Source organism: Lathyrus oleraceus, chromosome 1 (genome assembly GCF_024323335.1).
Source record: "Lathyrus oleraceus cultivar Zhongwan6 chromosome 1, CAAS_Psat_ZW6_1.0, whole genome shotgun sequence".
Classification (NCBI taxonomy): Eukaryota; Viridiplantae; Streptophyta; class Magnoliopsida; order Fabales; family Fabaceae; genus Lathyrus; species Lathyrus oleraceus.
In genome coordinates this window covers 46,808,685-46,829,516 of record NC_066579.1, presented here as the reverse complement: position 1 = coordinate 46,829,516, position 20,832 = coordinate 46,808,685, and the positions used below count along the sequence as shown (strand labels likewise).

Genomic DNA, 20,832 nt, shown 5'->3' with positions numbered 1-20,832 from the left:
CCAGGGTAAGGTACTCAATCTAGCGGGATGCAAATATTCTTTTTTATGTCTCTAACTTTTGCCTGGATCGCCCTTTCGGGTTCTCCACCGAGACGCTCATTTTTGCCTAAGCCGCCCTTTCGGGTTTTCAACTTAGCGAGCTATTCTGTTTTTCTTTTTAGGAAAAGTATTTCTTGACTGCATCTGAATTCACAGGACGAGTGAAATCCTCCCCATCCATAGTTGTGAGCATCAAAGCACCGCCTGAAAAGGCTCCCTTGACAACATATGGAACTTCATAGTTTGGAGTCCACTTGCCCCTGGAATCGGGCGCGAAAGACAAGACTTTCTTGAGCATAAGGTCACCTTCTCGGAACACACGAGGCTTGACCTTCTTATCGAATGCTTTCTTCATTCTTTGCTAATATAACTGACCATGGCACATGGCAGTCAATCGCTTTTCTTCAATCCAATTCAGTTTGTCATAATGACTCTGAATCCATTCAGCATCATTCAATTTGGCTTCCATCAAGACTCTCATTGATGGGATCTCCACCTCTACTGGGAGAACAACCTCCATGCCGTAAACAAGAGAGAAAGGGGTTGCCCCTGTTGAAGTGCGGACAGATGTACGATAACCATGCAAAGCAAATGGCAGCACCTCATGCCAATCTTTGTATGTAACTGTCATCTTCTGGATAATCTTCTTGATATTCTTATTAGCAGCTTCAACAACCCCATTCATCTTGGGTCTGTAGGGAGAGGAATTATGGTGTGCAATCTTGAACTCAGCGCACAACTCTTCCATCATCTTATTATTCAGATTAGATCCATTATCAGTAATGATCTTATCTGGCACACCATAACGGCAAATAAGCTGATTCTTGATAAACTTCACGACCACCTGCCTGGTCACATTCACATATGATGCGGCTTCAACCCATTTGGTGAAGTAATCAATTGCTACGAGAATAAACCTGTGTCCATTGGACGCCTTCGGCTCAATCATGTTGATCATGTCGATTCCCCACATAGAGAAAGGCCATGGTGATGAAATCACATTCAGAAGTGTCGGAGGAATATGAATCTTATCCGCATAAATCTGACACTTATGGCATCTCTTCACGTATTTGGAGCAGTCAGACTCCATTGTCAGCCAATAGTAGCCTGCTCTCAACATCTTTCTAGCCATGGCATGTCCATTGGAATGAGTACCAAATGAACCCTCATGGACCTCAGTCATCAACAGGTTTGCTTCGTGTCTATCCACGCATCTGAGCAGAACCATATCAAAATTTCTCTTATACAACACTTCACCGCTGAGGAAGAAACTGCCTGACAACCTTCTTAAAGTTTTCCTATCTTTCACCGATGCCCTAGGCGGGTAGACCTGGTTCTGGAGGAAATTATTGATATCAAAATACCAAGGCTTGTCATCATTCACTTCTTCAACTGCAAATAAGTGAGCTGGTCTGTCCAAGCGTATCACGGTGATATTGGGAACTTCATTCCAATACTTGACTACAATCATTGAAGCGAGCGCAGCAAGAGCATCTGTCATCCGATTATCTTCTCGAGGAATATGATGAAAGTCAACTTCTGTAAAAAAACGTTGAAATCCTACTCGCATAATCTCTGTATGGAATGAGACTAGGTTGATTCGTCTCCCACTCACCCTTGATCTGATTGACAACCAGGGCCGAAACACCATACACATCGAGATGCTTGATCCTCAAATCAATGCACTCTTCTAATCCCATGATACAGGCTTCGTACTCAGCCATGTTATTCGTGCATTTGAAAGTTAGCCTTGCTGTAAACGGAATATGTGTGCCCTGAGGAGTAATGGTTACTGCCCCAATACCATTTCCGTACTGATTTACAGCGCCATCAAACACCATCGTCCATCTGGAACCAGGTTCTGGACCTTCGTCAAGTGTAGGCTCATCGTAATCTTTCATTTTCAAATACAGAATCTCCTCATCTGGGAAGTCGTAGTGAACAGACTGATGATCTTCAATCGACTGGTGCGCTAAATGGTCAGCCAAGATACTACCTTTGATAGCTTTCTGAGCTCGATACTCGATATCATACTCAGACAACAACATCTGCCAACGGGCAATCCTCCCAGTTAAAACAGGCTTCTCGAAGATATACTTGATTGGATCCATTCTGGATATCAACCAAGTTGTATGATTTATCATGTACTGGCACAAACGCTTAGCGGCCCAAGCCAAAGCACAACACGTCTTCTCAAGCATAGAGTATCGAGACTCACAATCAGTGAACTTCTTACTCAGGTAGTAAATAATAGATTCTTTCTTTCCCGATTCGTCTTGCTGATCGAGGACACAACCCATTGAATCTTCAAGAACAGTCAAATACATGATCAGAGGTCTTCCTTCTACAGGCGGAGACAAGATCAGAGGTTCAGACAGATACTCTTTGATACTGTCGAAAGCTTTCTGGCAATCCTCGGTCCAATCATGAGACTGATCTTTACGGAGGAGCTTGAATATTTGCAAATAAACCCCTTAAGTTCCTTGAAAATTTTCTTTTTATCTGATGATATGGATGCAGATGAATGCATGAATGAAACAATCACACTCAAGGATCAAGCAAAGCACACCAGACAAAGGTCATGGGAAGGTTCATATTATCCCTAATATCAATCATCCATTTTGGTGGATTATGGTTTTCACCTTATCGACACCCAAGTTCCATTGATATTAACGATATACAAACGATTCAACCATCCTTAATATCAATCATCCATTTTGGTGGATTATGGTTTACACCTTATCAACACCCAAGTTCCATTGATATTAACGATGGGTGAACGGATCAACCATGAATCACGGGTTTGTTGTGAGTCACGAGCATGGAGTCTCGGTTAAGAACCACCCAAAGGGAGTGTACTATGGTTTAAACCTGCCGGACATGTTCTACCAGAGGTTCCCATAGTCATCATCCCATCTTTCGAATATTATCGGAGGAACGAATACTCGTATTCCAAAAATATTCTCAAGAGAGACTCTTATGAGTGTAGTATCACGTAACAATCGCATCAAATCTGATATTTGAACGACCACTGCACTACATCCTAAAAATAGGCCAAGATGGGCTTGGTAAACTAAGGTCCTTGGCTTCTATGGACATATCGGAAGAATAATGCCTAACCATAAATAACTTGTGTGACATCATTAATCCAACATGACCTCCACCAAGTGAATGGACTCGCAAGTCAACTTGCTAAGGAATAACTCCACACAAGTCGACGAGACTATGCCATTCTCCTATCATAGGGTGCACTCGAGTTCGGGTATATAACTCATCTCACAGAGATCACCAAGCAAGCAAACAATTGATATATCAAGCAAATCAATCATTACAAGCAATACAGTAATCCCAAATTTGTACAAAAATATGTCACAAACAATATATCACAACAATTGTGAAAAGTTGGCAAACCCACTAGGAAGATTGAGATTTTGTTCCCCAGCAGAGTCGCCACTTTTCTGTAGCGGTGTATTCGTCACTTTATGATTTATTGACTAAATCAAAAGCAAAGCATACAAAGATAGAGTCGCCAACGCACTTTTATTTATCCAAAGGAATGGCTAAAAAGCGAACAAAAGCCTAAGAAGTTTTACACATAGAAAACTAATGAAAAGGTCAGAGATCTGGGTAAGGGGGTAATTATGCAAAGGGACGGTGTTAGGTACCCAATGCATCCTAGGTACTCCTAGGGAACCCTTTTCACAAATTGTTGCAAAAGATGTTGTTTATGAAAATATTTATTGTGCAAACATTGATTGGGAGGATGAGAAAGGAATATACAATTTCTATTATTTTTGTGTTTGGATGGATAACCATTGCCTACGTGCCTTTACAGGATCAAAACCTCGTAGTTCGGCTAAAAGATTTCAAAAACATGAGTGGGTCGATTTTAAACAAAAGCCCTAAGGTCTTTCATTATCCACGGGAGAAAACTCAACCAATACAACCACAAGTCCACCATGTGAGAAAAGCTTCAACTTGCTAGTGAGGGACCAAGCCCTATAATAAGCAAGGAAGTCTTACAATTCAATCACTAAGGACAAAAGGTGAGATTTACATCAACCACTAAGATAATTGAGATCTATGGCTAATGTATGAAAACTTATCAATAATGGACAAAGCCACAAAACAATTGAATGAGTGGAATTAACCAATTAGGATTATTCACAAAGAGGAAGTCAAAGTTGACATTAGATTCAATTCAGAAGAAGTATTGTGAAAATGAAGTTTGAAAATCAGAGGCTTAAGGCCTAGGTTTCTAGTTTGAAAAGAAATGAAAATTTTTGCACAAAGTTTTCTGGTTTTGGGTTAATATGCAAATGGAGGTTTAAAGAACAAAAAGGGTGAGAGGTTAAGGGGTGTAAACAAGGTGTTATGTTGAAGAATTTTGAAATTTGATTATGAGAATTTTTTGTAGGGAGATGAAAACTAGATGTAGAAATGGTGAATTGTGATTAATCTCCAAAATTCTGTTATGATTATGGTATTTATATGAAGTCTTAATCACACTGAAAATGTTAATTAAGCTTGGTTAATGGTAATTGGCAAAAATGAGGTATTTTGACAAAACTTGAAAATCAGTGGTGCATGAAGTATTATGGACGTGAACAGTAGCCAATGCATGATCAAAACAGAGTTATGTATTGATACAAAGCTCGTATGTATCAATACATAGCACATTTTTCCTTGCACGGATCGATACGAAACTCGTATGTATCAATACATAGCACATTTTGCCTTGCATGGATCGATACGAAATTCGTATGTATCAATACATAGCACATTTTGCCTTGCATGGATCGATACGAAACTCGTATGTATCAATACATAGAACATTTTGCCCTGCATGGATCGATACGAAACTCGTATGTATCAATACATAACACATTTTGGCCATGCACACTTGATGATGATTTGATCATATCGCATCAACCATTCATCAGATTCTCATGATCTTTGACTTTTTGGAAATGGGAGAGAAAGATCTTCAACTTTCATGTTGGACAAAATTTCATTTGACGCTTTTTTGATGATGTAAGATTGAGTTGAAGTTGGTCCAAAACCCTTCCATTTTTGGAAATTTCAAACTATGGGTCACTTTCCATTTTGGGAAATTTTTGTCTTGACTTCAAATTCTTCAATGTGAGTGTTTGAAATGTCAAATGAGACTTGTTCGAACATGAATGAAGTATTTCTAATCACTTCCCACCTCCAAATCCGCAGTTGACTTTGCAGTTGACTTTCTGGGTCTTCAGATGACCTGGAAATGTCCTGATGAAATTTAGACCTTTACCACTTGGGATTTTGCTTCAAAATGACATCATAGCTCAAATGAACTCTTGATAATGATCATGGGGCCCAAATCTCAAGAATAACCACCATCTATTGCTCAATGAATGCCTTTCATTGCTTGACCTGCAAATGCTTCAGCTGCAAGTAACAAGGGTTAATGACATATTTTTGTACATTTTGGTTAGTGATTAAAAGAAAAGCAATGATATACAAATGCAAGCAATGATTGGTGATCAAGAACCACTCTCAAGAAAGATCCCACCCACAGGGAAGGAAACAAGGTGTCCAATGATCCTTGAGGCAATGCTATGTTATGATGTGATGCCATGAGGGATCTTAGGGACAAAATTGGGGTCTTACACATAACACGAATCTCCCATCACAGGTGCCATAAGAAATTTCGAAAGTATAAATTCTATTTTCTCGTCACCTACCTCAAATGTCAATTTTCCTTCCTTGACATCTATTATGGCTCTTGTAGTTGGTAAGAATGGTCTACCTAGAAGGATTGGTATATCATTGTCCTCTTTGATGTCCATGACAACAAAATCAGTAGGGATAAATAACTGACCTATCCTAACAGGAACATCTTCTAAAATGCCTATCGGATACTTAACAGATCTATCGGCTAACTGAAGTGACATCTTAGTGGGCTGTAATTCTCCTAAGTTTAACCTCTCACAAACTGCTAAAGGCATTAGGCTCACACTAGCTCCTAAGTCTAGAAATGATTTTTCGATGACATGATTACCCAAAAGGCAAGGAATGGAGAAATTTCCAAGATCTTTATCTTTCTTTGCTAATTTGTCCTCGGAAATAGCATTACATTCCAAAGGCTTCAGATCGTTAAGTCTATGTTTGTTGGTAAGGATGTCTTTGAGAAACTTTGCATAAGAAGGTATTTGGGTGATGGCTTCTATGAAAGGGATTTCTACATGAAGTTTTTCTATAACTTTAATAAATTTTTGATACTGTTTATTGATCTGGGTTTGTTTGAGTCTTTGCGGATATGGTATAGGTGGTTTATATGGTGGGGGTGGTACATAAGTTTTATCTTCAGGTTCTTCTCCTTTATCTCAACCTTCCTGGTTTTCAGGTTCCTCTGGTTCCTTTATATCGTCCGTGGGTTTGGTACATTCCTTAGAAGTTTCGGGTTCACTCAATCTAGGGTTTGGTGGCTCATCATAAGCGTTCCCACTTTGTAGGGTAATGGCATTGGCTTGTCCTCTCGGATTTTGTTGAGGTTGTCCAGGGAATTGTCCTCCAGGTGTAGTCTGAGGGGCTTGGTTTAAAGCTACCTGAGAGATCTGGGTCTCAAGCATCTTGGTATGAGTAACTATTTGGTCAACCTTGGTTCCTAACTGGGTAATCAATTTGTTAACATGAATGTTTTGGTTCATGAACTCCTTGTTTTGTTGGGTTTGAGCGGTGATAAAATTTTCCATAATTTTCTCAAGGATAGGCTTTGGTGGTACAGGTTGCATAGGTTGATTTGATCTAGGGGCTTGATAACTAGGTCTCGGAGTTGTATCATTTTGAATAGGGTTATTGTTTTTATAGGAGAAGTTCAAATGATTCCTCCATCTAGGGTTATAGGTATTCGAGTATGGGTTCCCTTGGGTGTAGTTCACTTGCTCATAGTGGGTTTCATTTAACAGACTGCATTCTGCAGATTGGTGTCCTTTGGTTCCACATATCTCACAATCCGACGAAACTGCGGCTACAGTATTCGGGTTTATGCACATATGCTCAACTTTAAGGGCTAATGGGTCCATTTTTGCTTGCATCATGTCTATAGAGCTTAGTTCATGCACTCCTCCTTAGGCTTCCTTCTTCTCAACTGTCGCTCGTTCGACTCCCCATGATTGATGATTTTGAGCCATATCTTCATCAGAGCACCGCCTGCGGCAGCGTCGATGGTCATCTTTGTGTTGTAATGAAGTCCATTATAGAAGGTTTGAATGATTAACCAATTTTCTAAGCCATGATGTGGGCATGCTCGTAACAACTGTTTATATCTCTCCCAAGCTTCAAACAAAGATTCTCCTTGGTTTTGGGTAAATCTAGTTATATGGTTTCGAAGAATGGCGGTTTTATTCGGGGGAAAATATCTAGCAAGAAAAACTCTTCTAAGGTTATCCCAAGTCGTAATGGAATTGGGTGGAAGGGAATCTAACCATGATAGGGCTTTATCTCTGAGGGAAAAAGGAAATAATCTTAAACGTATTGCCTCAGGAGAAGCTCCATTGGTTTTTAAAAGTATCTGCTAATTGAAGAAATATTTTTAAATGTTGGTTTGGGTTCTCAGTTGCGAGACCCGCGAATTCTCAGTAGGGATGGTTTAAGTTCAAAATTATTAGCTGGTATGGTTGGGTTTACTATACTAGAACTAGGTTCTTCATTTGATGGTTGAGAGAAATCCTTAAGAGGTCTTTGGTTTTGATCTTCGGCCATAGCTCTCTTAATTGTATGAAAGAATAAACGTGTGCGAGCGTAACGTTCAGGTTCCGCCAGAGGGTATACTAAGCTTAAACTTCAGGTGCTGCGAGTTCTTCGCATTGACCGGCGGGAAATAGCCTAAGTCGAAACAATAAAACAACAGGAAAATGAAATTTGACGAAATTGGTCTTCGGCAACGGCACCAAAAACTTGATGCGTGCTTTGGCAAGTATACGAACGCGTCAGAGTAATATAAAAGATTATCGAATCCACAGAGACCAAGTGTCAATCTATCGTTATCTATTGTTATGGTGTTTTTAAAATGCAATCAAAATAGGTTTTTTGGAGTGTGAAATTGAAAATAAAGTTTTAAATAAAGATTAATTAATAAAGATAGGGTCGAATGTAATTCACGTAATCAATTAATAATCCAAGTATTTGCTAATAGAGCTACTTATGGGCAGTGTTTCCTACTTTGTGTCGCAACGCGAAAAACAACCGGCGGAAAAAATACAGAGCCGCCACCGATGCTATTCATCCTATGACGGAAAGGGAGCGCATGACTAACCTAAGAAAGGGAAAGGAACGGTCTTACGACCAGAGATTACAAGGTACGGGAGTCAGTTACGCAAGGGGAAGGTATTAGCACCCCTCACGTCCGCCGTACTCGACGGGATCCACGCTCAAAAGAAGTTTAAAGGAAAGGAAATGGGTTGCTAATAAAAACTGCTCAAAAATACTGCACAAACTAGAACGATAAACAGGTGGGGGAAGAAAACGGAGGAAGTGGACTCGGCAGGATGTCGCATCCTGGGCCTACGTAGTTTGTCAGAAACAAACATCAGAGTCAATCTAGTTCGGGGAAAGGGAGACATTCTCGCTAGGATATCGCATCCTATGCCTATGTATCTTCTCTATCCAGAGGAGAATTAGAGCACTCGTAGCTCGGCTAACGCACGCCGAAACAAGACACCAAAAAGGGATGCTGAGACGTCAAAAGAAACACTCAAAAGGAAACAGAATGCCAATACATGGACTTACACCCGACTCCCAACAACAAACACCAATAGGAAACTGAATGCCAATACATGGACTTATATCCGACTCCAAACAAAAACCAACAAGGAAACAGAATGCCAATACACGAACTTATATCCGACTCCTAACAATAAGCAACAAAAGGAAACAGAATGCCAATACATAGACTTACATCCGACTCTGAACAATAACAAACGCTAACCAGTGAACACCAAAGAAAAGGTTCTCCATGCGAACCCCAACAAAGTAACTAACTATCCAATCAGTCACCACAAATAAACCCCAAGTGGATAATCACCACAAACGTCACAAAGATGAACCCCAAGTGAGTGACAACCGTCACAAATGAACCCCAAGATGATAACCATCATCACAAATGAACCCCAAGTGAGTGACAACCGTCACAAATATACCCCAAGTGAGTGACAACCGTCACAAATGAACCCCAAGTGAGTGACAACCGTCACAAATGAACCCCAAAGATGATAACCATCATCACAAATGAACCCCAAGTGAGTGACAACCGTCACAAATGAACCCCAAGTGAGTGACAACCATCATCACAAATGAACCCCAATGTGAACCCCGAATGGTAACAGAAGAAATCCCCAAGGTATAAACATACCACACACGCCCACGCTGGACAAACAAGCACTCACACCAAAATAGATAAAATGGTGAACAAACACAGACTCAAAAAAAAGAAAAGGGTGCCCGGAGAGATTGCTCGCAACCTCGTGCCTACGTATCTCATCTGGTATAAGAATCAGGGCGACGTAGTTCCCCTTAACAGGGGAAAGGATGAACAAACGCAAAAAAGAAAAGAAGGGTGAACCCTTAAAACACACAAAAAAGAAAAAGGTTGCCCAGAGAGATTGCTCACAACCTCCTGCCTACGTGATGGGAAAATAGCAAGTGTACTATTTTTCTCACTGTAGTAATAAAAGGGAAATTCCCCGTTTGTCGATCTCAAGGACTGCTTGACGATACAGAGTTTATAGATTGTTTCAATTAGACAAAAGCCTTTGGTTTTTGTGTTGTGAGTAATTATACTACCAATTGCAAATAAATAAAATAAGTAAAAGGTTGAGCAAGAGACAAATGAGAGAAGATTGCTAGGGTTCGGTGAATGAAACTTCTTGTAACAGATATAATTTATGAAGGCTTAGACAATAATTCTGTCCAATTAATTCCGGTCCTCAAGGGTATCTATTCCTAATTCCTTAGTGAAAAGACCTTTGATTATGTAACCTAATTACTATGTCCATAAATAATTAAGTTCATACTCAAGCATTCGAATATCAAGAATTACCGGTCAGATAGAAAATCCCTAGTCCGAGGTTATTTTTACTATCCAGAATTCTTATACATATCAATGAATAATTGTTGTCCAGCTTAAACTATTCATATTAATCATCATTCGTTGGTTCGACGAATAAAGCATAAAGAACGGTAATAAGAACAAATCAATGGAAAAGAAGAAATAGTCAATGCACTCATAAACATAAAATCTGTCACATTCAGAATCAGGGTCACCCCCCTAGCAATGGGGGGTTTAGCTACTCATAATCGAAAGAAAAACAAAGATTAACATTGTTGTCATTACAGAATTTCGTGAGGAATCAATCTTTAATCGTCGGAAAAATCTTGAACATATGAATCCTCTGATAATCGTAGAGTCTCCAGCTCTCAAAACGCGTCTTTTTCTCTCCAAATTCGTCCAACCCCTGGAAAATTGTGTTTTGCCCTCTAAATAGATATTCAGTTGGACTTTTCCTGATTTTGGGCTCCATACGCGTATTGCCCAGTCTCATACGCGTATTGCCTAGTCTCAAACGCGTACTGCACGTAAGACAACCTCTGATACGCGTATTGCCCAGGCTAATACGCATATTGCCCAGTCTGGTACGCGTATTGCCCAGTCTGGTACGCGTATTACCCAGTCTGGTACGCGTATCACCAGAAGCTTGTCTTTTGGCTAGATTTTCCATCCCTCTGGTCATATACGTATGCTACGCGTACTGGGAAGGTCCATACGCGTATCATGTAAGGCCATACGCGTATGGACAACAGGTTCTCCAAAAATTGATTTTTTCTTTCGTTTTCTTGCTCGGGCTCAATTTCGCATCTGACGTTTGATTCCCTGAGCTTCCAAACTAGTTTTTTTTTACCTGCTAACATAACCAAAAGTGTAAAATATCCTCAAGAAACTCATAAGTAACAACACACTTTATATTATAGAATTGAGCTTATATCTAACTAAAAATGCTTCAGTTTACACAGTTTACCTGACTTATTTACGGTTAAATAGTGGAATGTCTAGCATAAATGGTGACTGATCACAACCCCAAACTTAGCTTGTTGCTTGTCCTCAAGTAACATTTTATTACCATCAAAGATCATGTCACCCCAAACTTACTGTAAAACAGTTCTTACCACAATACTGCTGAAATCTTTCGCACTGGACCTCTTGATGTTTTTTTCAGGTTTTCTGATTCTTCCACATAGCCAACGAGCTAGAAACTCTTTCCCTCAGAGATATGACTTTACCTGTCAGCTTATATCACACTCTCACCAAGTCTCTCTGGGTTAAAGTGTTATCACTCTCAAATCACAATATGCAATATCAAATCAGAAGTTTGAATAAATTCTCTCATCCTATCAACATGTACAATCACACACACTTTTTGAGGTCTTTTTGGGTTGTAACGGGGCTTTGGTTTAGGTAGGGTATGAAATTGGAACAACGGTTTTTGGGTATTTTGGTTCAGAGTACATGAAATCATTCTCTCACTACGTTTCTTTCCTATTATTCCTGTAGGGTTTTGCAATCCTCTTTTCCTTTTTTTTTCTATAGTGAATGTAGCATTTTTCAAAAGCTGTTCTTTTATTGTTTTTCGCTTTTCTCTTTCTTTCTTTTCATGTTGTTCTCGTTTTTTTTTTTCTTTTTTTTTTTCTTTTTTTTTTCTTTTTTTTTTTTACTACATTCACTTACTATTCACTTACTGCAAAGCTACCCCAAACTTAAAGGTTGCTATTCCAACAGCAACCCCAAACGTAGATAGAATCGTACAGATGAAATCAATCCTCACATACTCTGAACAGGGTAGGATAGTTACAAGGTCATGGGTTGAGAAAAACGGGTATAGCAAAAATAAATGATTAACAGGTTCAACAGGGTGAAACAATGGATAATAATAATAATGGGATGGCTAGAAAGGCTCTAGGTGATAAACAAAAACATGCCTCAGTGTGTGTAGTCGTACAGCTAATAATAACAAAAGAACATACGCAAACCAAGATTGATAAAGACATACCTGATATCTCTCATATGATGATAAGTGTTTGACTTTTTCGGATCTCACCAGGACGGGTTAAGCTGACTTGTTCTATCATACCTCTGAGTTCAAAGCTCATGCTCGTGGTTATGATGTTAATCTTAACCAGTGCGTCCAATCATAAACAACAGTATCTACAGTCAAGGGACTGAAAGAGAGGACGCCCAAGTATTTGGTGTAAGTGATCAAGATAACCAATAGCCAGACATAGTCACATATCTAACGAAATAAACAGGAAACTGGAGGTAAACAAAATCAAATTCATTAGATTAAAACAACCCATAATAGGTGATTACATCAAAGCAAAAGAAAATAAAAACTGACTCAAATGACATGAACAATTGCTAAATAAAACTAAAATTCAAATTTCAACTGACTCGACAAAATTAAAATAAAAAAAATTTCAAACCTCCCTTGGGTTGCCTCCCAAGCAGCGCTTCGTTTAACGTCGCATGGCTCGACGGGACACCTCATACTCAGATGAGTTTAACAGTTTCAATTGGTCCCCCTTCACCGGAATCATATGGTTTCAACCTCTGACCATTAGCCTTGAAAGTATCGCCATTCTTCTCATTTAAAACTGCTGTGGTTCCCCTTTTCTTTGGTACCACATGCACAGGACTTACCCACGAGCTGTCAGAAATGGGGTAAATAATTCCCGAATCTAACAACTTTACAACCTCTTTTCTTACCACTTCTTTCATCGCTGGATTTAACCTCCTTTGTGGTTGTACTACTGGTTTCTGATTATCCTCCATCAGTATCTTATTCATGCATACTGTGGGGCTAATCCCTTTTAAATCCTCCATACTCCTACCAATAGCACTTTCATGTTTCTTCAGTACCTTTTCATCTTCTGATTCTGGTGAAGCTCTCAGATCCTCCCACCTGCGTGGTTTGGATTTCATCCAAAGGGGTTGTGTATCCAACATAACAAGCACTTCTTTTTCTTTTTCATCATCCTTCTTTTCAATCTCTCTGACCGGTATACTAAGAACTCTTTCAAAAGGTAATTCAGGAAACTTTCTTTGAATTGTGCTAGTTACAATCTGATCAATTACTTCCACAGAGTGGTTTGTACACATATCCTCTTTATGTTTCATAGTATCTAGGACATCAATTCTGAGCTCTTCATCATATACCTTTAGGGTCAAGGTACCTCCCTCAATGTCTATCATGCATCTACCTGTTTCTAAGAAAGGTCTGCCCAGAATCAGAGGTATCTCTTCATCTTCTGGCATTTCCAAAATTACAAAATCAATAGGAAAAACAAATTTATCAACTTTGACCAGAACATCCTCAACTACCCCAAAAGGTCTTTTCACTGAGTGGTCAGCAAATTGAAGTGTCATTCTAGTATCTTGAACATTTCCAATTCCTAGCTTCCTGTACATAGACAAAGGCATAAGGCTAACACTAGCCCCCAAATCAATCAGCGCCCTTTTAAAGGACCTATCTCCAATGGTACACGGGATGGTCACAGAACCTCTATCTGGCTTCTTCACTAGAATCTTCATACCCTGCAAAATAGCACTACAAGTTTCAGTTAGTGTAACAGGGTCAGCGTCAGTGGTGCGCTTCTTGGAGATGATGTCTTTCATGAATTTCGCATAGATAGGCATCTGCTCGAGTTCCTCAGAGAATGGAATATTGATTTCTAATTTCCTGAACAACTCCATGAATTTCTGAAAAATTTTCTCATCTTGCTTCTTCTTTTTGTTTCTTTGTGGGAACGGAAGCTTAATGATGGGTTTTGGTTCAGGTAGCTTTTCTTGTACCACCGGCAGTGTCACACTTTCTTCCTCAGGCGGTGTCTTGTTTTCTAAGATTTCCAGGTCCACTTCAAGCAATTTATCTTCTTCTTCATCCTTCTTCTTAAGATCTTCAACAGATTTTCCGCTTCTTGTTGTTACCGCACTCACATTATTGTGCTCCCTCGGATTTGTCACTGTTGCACTAGGTAATGCGCCTGGTATTTGGGAATTTGTTATCTGTTGTGCTATCTGACCCAATTGAATCTCCAGGTTTTTAATGGATGCATTGGTGCTCTTCTGATTATTCCTGGTTTCTTCCTGAAATTGCATAACCTGAGTTGCCATCTTCTCCATAGCAATCTCCCAATCCGCATTCTTTGGTACTTGTTGCTGATAATGTTGTTGTTGCGACTGATATTGTGGTTGGTAACGTGGTTGTTGTTGTGGAGGTCCTTGGTTTTGAATATTACCTTGCTGATCTTTCCAAGAGAAATCAGGATGATTTTTCCACCCCGGATTATACGTATTTGAGTAGGGATTATCCAAGCCTCAGGTAATTTATAGCTTGTACTTGTTCTGCGGTTGCAACACAATGCATGGCAAGGTGTGGTCCACTACAAATCTCACAAATCATGGTCGGAACCGGTTGAACTTGAACAACAGTCTGGGTACCTAAATTCATAGCTTTCAATCTTCTTTCAACCTCAGCAGCAATATGGTCTTCCATTTTCACTACCTGATTTGCTAATTTCAAGTCAATTTTTCCCTCCTGCTGATTCACAGTACGGTCATATAATTCCAAATGCTCATTCGCTGCAATAGCTTCGATGATCTTTTTGATACCGGTTGCTGTTGAAAAATTAGATGAGCCACCAGCAGCTGTATCAATGAGTTGCTTAGTTCTCATCTTCAGCCCGTTTACAAAATTCTGCATTTGTTCAGTTTCATCCAGATTATGTGTAGGACATGCAACTAAACATCTCTTGAATCTTTTGTATGCATCTCCAAGTGTCTCTCCGTCTTTCTGTTTAAAATTCACAATGTCATACCTCTTACGGATATACACAGAAGCAGGAAAATACTCGTTCAAGAATGTTGTTTCCATATGTTGCCAAATAGTAATGCTTCCTGCGGGTAGGGAATAGAACCATTCCTCAGCGTCCTCAGATAACGTGAATGGGAACATGACCAATCTCTTTGCCTCTTCAGAATGCCCATCAATTTTTAATGATGTAGTCATAGTCAGAAACCTCTGCAGATGCTTGTTTGCATCCTCATTGATCTTTCCTGAAAAAGGCTTGCTTTCTAACTGACGGATAGTTGAGGGATGTAACTGGAAGGGAGCAACATTATCAGGCTGGTTAACAATGGTCAACCGCACTGTTGGATTATTCTGTCTGCCATAGTCAGTGTCTGGATGTGAATCTGTGTCTGACTCAGATTTTTCGGAGTGAACAGAGACTGGTGTGCCAGGTGTGGCCGGTTCTTCGGTGTCAGAGTTTGCCAATTTTTTTCTTCTAGCTTCTCTGAGCTTTGCGCGCAATGTTCTCTCTGGTTCTACGTCAAAATGAAAATTAGCTGAGGCCTTACCTCGCATACACGGATTAGACAGAAATTAGTTATAATAACAATAAAAAAAATAAAATTAACAGTAAATAAAATTTTGGATGCAGAGCAACAAAATTCTAATTGAAAATAAACTAATAAACTCTATTATCTTTGGCAGTCCCTGGCAACGGCGCCAAAAACATGATGGGAAAATAGCAAGTGTACTATTTTTCTCACTGTAGTAATAAAAGGGAAATTCCCCGTTTGTCGATCTCAAGGACTGCTTGACGATACAGAGTTTATAGATTGTTTCAATTAGACAAAAGCCTTTGGTTTTTGTGTTGTGAGTAATTATACTACCAATTGCAAATAAATAAAATAAGTAAAAGGTTGAACAAGAGACAAATGAGAGAAGATTGCTAGGGTTAGGTGAATGAAACTTCTTGTAACAGATATAATTTATGAAGGCTTAGACAATAATTATTTCCAATTAATTCCGGTCCTCAAGGGTATCTATTCCTAATTCCTTAGTGAAAAGACCTTTGATTATGTAACCTAATTACTATGTCCATAAATAATTAAGTTCATACTCAAGCATTCGAATATCAAGAATTACCGGTCAGATAGAAAATCCCTAGTCCTAGGTTATTTTTACTATCCAGAATTCTTATACATATCAATGAATAATTGCTGTCCAGCTTAAACTATTCATATTAATCATCATTCGGTGGTCCGATGAATAAAGCATAAAGAACCGTAATAAGAACAAATCAATGGAAAAGAAGAAATAGTCAATGCACTCATAAACATAAAATCTGTCACAATCAGAATCAGGGTTACCCCCCTAGCAATGGGGGGTTTAGCTACTCATAATCGAAAGAAAAACAAAGATTAACATTGTTGTCATTACATAATTTCGTGAGGAATCAATCTTCAATCGTCGGAAAACTCTTGAACATATGAATCCTCTGATAATCATAGAGTCTCCAGCTCTCAAAACGCGTCTTTTTTCTCTCCAAAATCGTCCAACCCCTGGAAAATCGTGTTCTGCCCTCTAAATAGCTATTCAGTTGGACTTTTCCTGATTTTGGGCTCCATACGCGTATTGCCCAGTCTCATACGCGTATTTCCTAGTCTCAAACGCGTACTGCACGTAAGACAGCCTCTGATACGCGTATTGCCCAGGCTGGTACGCGTATTGCCTAGTCTGGTACGCGTATTGCCCAGTCTGGTACGCGTATCACCAGAAGCTTGTCTTTTGGCTAGATTTTCCATCCCTCCGGTCATATACGTATGCTACGCGTACTGGGAAGGTCCATACGCGTCTCATGTAAGGCCATACGCGTATGGACAGCAGGTTTTCCAAAAATTGATTTTTTCTTCCGTTTTCTTGCTCGGGCTCAATTTCGCATCTGACGTTTGATTCCCTGAGCTTCCAAACTAGTTTTTTTTTAACTGCTAACCTAACCAAAAGTGTAAAATATCCTCAAGAAACTCATAAGTAACAACACACTTTATATTATAGAATTGAGCTTATATCTAACTAAAAATGCTTCAGTTTACACAGTTTACCTGACTTATTTACGGTTAAATAGTGGAATGTCTAGCATAAATGGTGATTGATCACTACGTATCACATCTGGTATGAGAATCAGGGCGTTGTAGTTCCCCTTAACAGGGGAAAGGATGAACACAAGCAAAAAAAGAAAAGGGTGAACCCCCAAAACACACAAAAAAGAAAAAGGTTGCCCGGAGAGATTGCTCACAACCTCCTGCCTACGTATCTCATCTGGTATGAGAATCAGGGCGACGTAGTTCCCCTTAATAGGGGAAAGGATGAACACACGCATGAAAGAAAAGAAGGGTGAACCCCCAAAACACACAAAAAAGAAAAAGGGTGGCCAGAGAGATTGCTCACAACCTCATGCCTACGTATCTCATCTGGTATGAGAATCAGGGCGACGTAGTTCCCCTTAACAGGGGTAAAACACTCTCCTAACCAGAGACCAGGGAAACAACAAACTAAATAGGGAGACTAAGACTCGAGCCTAATAGTTGTCATGCAAACAATAATCCCTAAGTTGAAGTCTCTAATCATGCATTCAGCTGCCTCAGAAATCAATCACATATCTCCTACAGAAATGGAGATGAGAAGAGGAAAGCAAATAAACACACCAACACAAGTGAACAACCATTACTCATTATATCCATACAAGAGGCCCAAACAATGGGTAGGCTTTAGTCAAGAGGGGTCATATCAACCTCGACAAACAAGCCAAACTATAAGAGGTAATCCGTAGCTCTTAACCACTAACACTGAACGTTAGGGTGAAGCTGATCAAAGATGGTAATGAGGATGAGACCTCATGCTCTTAACCCTGGCCAGGGTGAGCTCATGAAAAAGAAAGCGTGGGGATCTAGAAAGAGGGATCCTATTCCACTTGACTGACTCTGTACAAAGATCTTGGGTACATGTTCAAAAGCATCAGCACGTAGTGCGAGCATAATGAACGACTCCATGAATAACGGGGGATTGGCTACTAATCCCTTTTATCCGTCAATTGCCTCATCATGGAGGTCTTATCAAGTATCACATGTCTCATCTTGGAGGTATTTGGCACAATTGTAAACAAACACAAACAAAGGCTCTGAAGGAGGACTTGCCAGCAAAATGCCTGCCAAAAAGGTGACAGGACTTCCAGACTACATGAAGTAAGAAGTTAGTCTACCTGAGTGGTGTATCAACCACAATCCAAAGCTTAAGAAAAATCAAAAGCAAGCAAGTAACTAAGGTACCTGTACAAAGACTAAACAGTTAATATTTCAGTCACAAAACAAACAGACAAACAATGATACCATTCAATAGTTACACAACTCAATGAACAATGATCAAGCATTCAAATGAACTCATGAGCTCAAGCATATCACTTAGAATTCTACAAAACAAACAAAAGTTAGAAATCAAAGCATTTGTATCTCACAAAGTGAGAACAAACTCAACCTTCAATGCTAGATGTCCAAACCTGAAACACAAAGCACAGTTAGATTATGTACAAAACACTAGTACAAAGACTAAGTTCAAAATCAAACCAAATGATCAAAACAGAACCCAATCTTTCACACAATGCACATTCAAACAATCAACAAAATATCCTCAAAAGGACCAGCATCAATTCAATAAGCAAGTATCTCAAATGATCCATGTAATGCAATGACAAAAAATATGCACAAAATTGGACTTCCAACTTAGAAAATCCGAATCAAAACAGAAATGCATGCAATGACCTTGATATTTTTTATGCAAGTTTTTCATGTTATGAATGATCAATATGCAAAAGATTAAATCCAGAAAGGTTCAAATGATGGATGAACAAAAATGCAACATTCCAAGGTCAAAAATGTGACACAAATTGTCACATATATCTCCATGTGTCAAAAACAATGATAGCATATGAGAAAAATTCCAAACCAGTGCTCAAAAATTCACATCACATATGAATATCAAGCATACAAAAAATCAGATCAATTGGATCAAAGATGAAGATTTCACAAAGCATTGAATGCAACATATCAAAATAGCACAATGTTCAATCAAAAATTTCACATAAAAAATCCAGCCATCCATAAATCATGAAGATAATACCATAAAAAACTAGACATCAATACCAAACTCTGAAAAAAATTGGAGTTAATTTGGACTATTTTACTATTTTTTATGAATGTTCAAAGATGAACAAAATAAATGGAATAACATGGAAATAAAGGAGGGAAATAATATTTGAAATAAACTCAGAATTAATCAGAGCCATCAGATCAAGCGCGCAAAAGCAATCCAGCGGTCCACATTTAAACCTCAAAACGCACATAATCATTAATTGAGTCAGCATGCATGGTTAGCAGTCAAACAAACACATGGCAAGTCAAACAAACCATAACCAATCGAATACACACGCAAGCGCCACACAGCAACCAGTCAGCACACACGCAGGCAAAATGAAACGATGTGTTTCATTAAATGATTTGGCACGCACACTCAGCAAGTTAATGCACACGCAGCACAGTCAAACAATCCATGGCGAATGGTATGGACACGAACGCGCACACATGGCAGCCAGCAAGCATAAACCCTAGAAAGTTGCAGAGACGCCGGAGCTAAGCTCCGGTCGTCTTCTCCGGTGGTATTCTGGCGGACATCCAACAAAATTTTCCCAAAATTGAACAAACTATACACCATTCGAACCATCCTTTCATGCACAATCCAAATATCATGTTCATTTCATCTAATTCCTCATAAATTTTCAAGATCGAGCGAAAACATTTTTCAGATCTAAAGTTCCAGTTCATCATACAAGCTCAATTCCTAACCATTTTCAAAACTAATCATATCAGCATAACCTATGCAACAGGATCTACACATTCATATCAAGAAAATAGCAAAAGGAGATGATCGATTTCAACCTACTTGGAATTGCAGTTCTCTAAAATCCAGCTCCCAAGTGTCCAAAAGCTCCAAATCTATTCTACTTTTCTTGCCTTGAAGCTTTATGCAAAGATCAACCGTTGAAACCACTTGAATTCTCCTCAATTTCAAAATCCGATCCAGTTGAATATGCTCTTGAACAGCTTGAATTATGGACGAATTGCTTCAAGTAAGGGATGGATCTTGCTCAGTGATTTTCCATGATCAAGAATATGCAAAGAGATTTGGTGTTTGTGTGGAGAAAAATGAAATTCGAAGAGAGAGAAAAAATGGAGGGAATTTGGAAATTTTTGATCTGAAATTCTGTTATGGCAAATGAGATTCGGGTTTGAGGTTTTATATGGCATGTTAATCACACTGAAAATCCAATTAGGCCTTGGTTAATCATGATTAGGGAATTATAAGGCAAAGTGCAAAAAATGCAAATGAAGCTAGCATGGTCATGTCCCACGTGCTCTTTCTCATGCAAGGTTTTGAATCCACTCAAAATCAACCAAAAATCATGATGGAAATGTTATTTTGCTTGTATCATAAGCCAAATTTGAATTGTGGAAATTCCCTCCCAAATGATCACATGAGAAATGATGAGCATACAAGCCCCTCCCATGCATGGCAAAGCATGTTTTGAGATGTCTTGATCACGAGGAGCATTTTGCAAAAAGAATGGACCAAATTGGAGCATTGCATCAAAAGTTATGCCACTTTGAATTTCCATGCACACCTTGTGATAAAATGACCATAACTCCTCAACCAATCATCATATGGACATGAATTAGGACTTTTTGGAAAGGGGAGACAAAGGTCTATAACTTTCATGTTCACAAAAAATCCATTTTAAAACTCTATGATCTTGAAAAGTCAAGTTGAAGGTGGACCAAAAACTTGCCAAATTAGGAAACTTTGA

The 20,832-nt window shown here is 39.1% G+C and overlaps 1 non-coding gene across 1 annotated transcript; it reads left to right on the top strand.

Annotated features, from left to right (window-relative positions):
- The first annotated feature begins 7,310 nt into the window (after positions 1-7,310).
- LOC127116207 (small nucleolar RNA R71) lies at positions 7,311-7,417 on the top strand. Its single transcript, XR_007801178.1, has one exon. It is a non-coding gene; the product is annotated as a small nucleolar RNA R71 (small nucleolar RNA).
- The last annotated feature ends 13,415 nt before the right edge of the window (positions 7,418-20,832 follow it).